Source organism: Quercus lobata, chromosome 2 (assembly GCF_001633185.2).
Source record: "Quercus lobata isolate SW786 chromosome 2, ValleyOak3.0 Primary Assembly, whole genome shotgun sequence".
Classification (NCBI taxonomy): domain Eukaryota; kingdom Viridiplantae; phylum Streptophyta; class Magnoliopsida; order Fagales; family Fagaceae; genus Quercus; species Quercus lobata.
The window spans coordinates 91,944,262-91,948,633 of record NC_044905.1 but is presented as its reverse complement, the minus strand read 5'-3'; the positions used below and the strand labels follow the sequence as shown (position 1 = coordinate 91,948,633).

The window sequence follows — 4,372 nt, the reverse complement described above, 5'->3', positions numbered from 1 at the left end:
ATTGTAATGTGACAAGTGTAATCTGCTACTGAAAAAAAAGAAAAAAAAAATTATGGAATTATTTCATTAACCACTGCATAACAAAATCATTGTAATTCTTACTTTTATTTGGATACTCGAGTCCATATCCTGTCGTGACCTCATACTTATCTACTTTGGTAGGGTCAAAGATGAACATAGCCATTCAAAGTTGACAAAAAAAAAAATAATAATAATATAAATTCAAAGCTCATCAGAACCTTCTACAAAGAAAAGTCAAATCCCCTTGCTGTTTCACAGCTTTATGTTCCCTATATAACACTCTTATCTTGAACTCTCTTAATGATAACTCCACTGGAGAGGATCATTCAGTTTCAAACAATGGCAAGCTTCAACTTTGTGTACTTTCTTTCTTTTGTATTCTCTTTGTTCATCTCCACTGGATGTGTTATAGCATCACATCCAGTGGTCAAAGCTGGTTATTACCCTTCATGGGCATTAGATAATCTCCCACCTTCAGCTATAAACACATCATATTTCACTCACATCATCTATTCTTTTCTTGTGCCTAGCAACGTTACCTTCAAGTTCAACATATCAAGTTCAGAAGCTAAGAACCTCTCAAATTTCGCCACCACACTTCATCACAAAAACCCACCTGTGAAGGCTCTTTACTCCATCGGTGGAGGAGGTGTTGATCCAGACCGTTTTGGTCGCATGGCATCCAAAGCATTGACACGTCTGTTAGAGATATATATTAGACATATTAGCCCAATATAATAGGGCTAAGCCCATTCCTGCTTGTACTAGTAGTCTAGGGTTTAGTCGCCTATATATACTCATGTTAGGGTTCATTGTAACATAGGAAGTTATTGTACTACACTCTTATACATAATAAAGATGTAGCCTTTAAGGGATTCCTCCGTGGATGTAGGCCGCAAGGCTGAACCACGTAACCCTCGTGTTCTCAGTGTTCCTATTCTATGCTTCCCCTTTCCGCATCCATTCTAGCATACACAATATGGTATAACACATCGCGTTGCTAATATTTAACATGGTATCAGAGCCAAACTCCGTTCTTGGCATCAAACAAAACATCTCTAGCAAGTAAAGAAGATTCTCACGTGCATACCACCATCTGAAGTCACACATGTTTCTCTGCTGGATCTAGAATTCATCGCATCTCGCAGCCACCGTGGCGCAGTGCTGTGTCCAAGATCCACAAACTCAAGCAAAGCGAGGACTTAAATTATCAGATCTGTGCACATCAAGCCTTCGCCTGATGAAACCAACAAGACATAGGTGCTCCACGGCATATCGCGGCCAAAACCCAGAAACCCGACCTCCAACGGCAGCCGCACGCGCCACCACGCGCGACCAATGGCTCCTGGAACTCTCACACGCGCCGCCAAAGATTCTCAACTCCCAGCTCGGATCACAGTCACACGCGCCGCCAAGCCGGCCTTGTCGTCCACCGATCCACTTGGCCTGAGAATCTGGTAATCATACGAGCTCTCACGCGCTTCCACGCGCCACAGTTGTCTTCGGAAAATCATCCACGCGCTGCCTCAGATTCTGACTTCGGATCGTGTTCTTCGTACACGCGCCGCCATGACGGCCTCCTTGTCCACCGATCTACAGAACCTGAAATTCTGGGGCTCAACCGAGCTCACACGCGCCTTCACGCGCCTCCCTATTTTCCGGCTTCTCATCCACGCGCTGGCTTCTCCGTCACGCGCCTTCCACTCGCCGGAAATCTGCTGCTGACGTCATCTGGATGACGTCATCACTCCACGTCAGCAGCCACGCAAGCACATCCACGTCAGCCCTAGTCCACGTCAGCGACACGTCATCAGCCACGTCAGCAGTGTCGTCTCGTCAGCACCACGACCCGGACCGACCCGACCCGGACCACCCGGATCTGACCCGTGAGCACTTTGACTGTTGACTTGACTCTGGACTTTGACTTTTGACTTCTTGCGTTGACTTTTGACCAAAAGTCAAAATTTCCAAAAAGGCCTATCTTGCTCAGTTTTTCGCGTAGATTCCGATTTTGGCCTCCGTTTCTTCATTTGAAGCTCCAAAATTGGACATTTGGCACATTCTTCATTGTGGTTTCTTCAAAGGCATTCTTCAAAGCATCTTCAAGTGATCTTCTCATGCTTATCCAACCTCAAGTCTTCATCGAGCTTCCGCCTTGAGTTTGAGGGAGGGTGTTAGAGATATATATTAGACATATTAGCCCAATATAATAGGGCTAAGCCCATTCCTGCTTGTACTAGTAGTCTAGGGTTTAGTCGCCTATATATACTCATGTTAGGGTTCATTGTAACATAGGAAGTTATTGTACTACACTCTTATACATAATAAAGATGTAGCCCTTAAGGGATTCCTCCGTGGATGTAGGCCGCAAGGCTGAACCACGTAACCCTCGTGTTCTCAGTGTTCCTATTCTATGCTTCCCCTTTCCGCATCCATTCTAGCATACACAATATGGTATAACACATCGCGTTGCTAATATTTAACAACGTCAAATCTTCATAAATGCTACTATTGATGTTGCACGTAAATATGGGTTTGATGGGTTTGACTTGGACTGGGAATTCCCTGAAAGTTCGAAGGAAATGAATTATTTTGCCCAATTACTAAAAGAGTGGCGCTATGCAATCGAAAACGAGGCTAGGATCACACATAGGCCCCCTCTACTGCTCACCGCCGCCGTGTACTACTCGGCAGACTTCCTTGTATACGGCGACCGCCGCTCCTATCCGGCGGCTGCGATTAAGAACTACATGGATTGGGTCAATGTGATGTGTTATGACTATCATGGGTCATGGAACACTTCTGCAACTGGGGCCCATGCTGCATTGTTTGACCCAAACACTAATTTGAGCTCAATATATGGGCTTAAGTCTTGGATCAGGGCTGGAGTACCTGGAAACAAGATAGTCATGGGCTTGCCACTCTATGGAAAATCATGGAAGCTCAAAGACCCCAAATTGCATGGAGTAGGAGCACCAGCAGTTGGTGTGGGCCCAGGAGATGATGGTGTGCTTCTTTACTCTGAGGTGGTGGAGTTTAATAAGAAGAATGATGCCACTATAGCATATGATGTGAATACTGTATCTACTTATTCTTATGTTGGGTCATTGTGGGTTGGGTATGATGATGCTCTGTCTACAACAGTGAAGGTTGGGTTTGCTCAGGCGCTTGGGCTTCGTGGGTATTTCTTTTGGGCCATCAGCTATGATACTGAATGGAAAGTCACAGCACAAGGTAATCTCATTCAATATATTTTGTTCCAAATACCAAAATTTTCAGAGAGTAAATAATAAATATTGGGTTAGTGCTCATGCATTGAATCCGTCAAAAATTATGATACGTGATCAAAAGTATCATAATCTTGATAAATGCAATGCACATAAGCACTTGACCAAAACCTTTATTATTTCATAAAAATGTCACGAGTTTTCTCACAAACTTATCTCATTATAACCCATAAAAACTTTAGTGAAACAGTTCGTAACAATTTGGTGTCACCATTCATCCTCATTTAAGAAAAAAAAATACCTGCTATTCACACATTAAACTTATTACTTCTTTTTTCTTCTCCAAAAAAAATAGAAAAACTTACTTTTTTTCACACTATTAATCTAATGTGCTTCTTTTACTTACCACATTAAACAAGTTGTGGAAAAGTTTTATATATATAAATATATATATATATATATATATATTTCTTTTAATAATAATTACTCAAATTTAATGTACTTAAGTTTTTAACTTTGTTCTTTGTCTTTTTCTGATAGAGTGGAAGAACAATTTAGTTATAACACGACATACTACGAACTTTTCAAATGGTATTTTAAATACTTTTCATTAAATTAATTAATATTTGGTTATAACTTATTAATATGCAGCATCGAGGGCATGGATCCAAGATTAATGAGAATGAAGTTTCCTTATCTTCCCTGATGTGAGCTCTGATCAGGAGATTTCAACTATCTGTTGGAGATCAAGTACCATATTCTACGTGTTTTATAGTAAAACCATCTATTCGAGTGTAATCGGTTATAATTTTAGAAGATATAATATGCATCAATAGGCATGTGTGCAAACGTGTAAGAGAGAGGTTGTTTGTTGTGACAAAATTAAACTCAATGCATATCTACTGTCAAATTTTAATTTCATTTTATTACAATTTACAATCAAACAACAGTGTATTCAATTTATTTTTTCTTTAAATTTGTATCACATATCCTTGATCATAATTCGGTCTTTTATTATTATTGCAAATGTCACGTGCTGGTCACATAGCTCTAAATTTCGTCCAAATTAACAGCTAACTAACAGTGGGGTGCAAAATATGCAAGGGATAATAGTTTAGAGGGGT

At 40.8% G+C, this 4,372-nt stretch overlaps 1 pseudogene across 1 annotated transcript; it reads left to right on the top strand.

The window, feature by feature from the left end:
• Positions 1-262: 262 nt before the first annotated feature.
• Positions 263-4,169, top strand: LOC115977200 (annotated as a pseudogene). The gene is made up of 3 exons (XR_004088499.1): positions 263-703; positions 2,494-3,255; positions 3,900-4,169. The product of XR_004088499.1 is annotated as a class V chitinase CHIT5b-like (transcript).
• Positions 4,170-4,372: the final 203 nt, after the last annotated feature.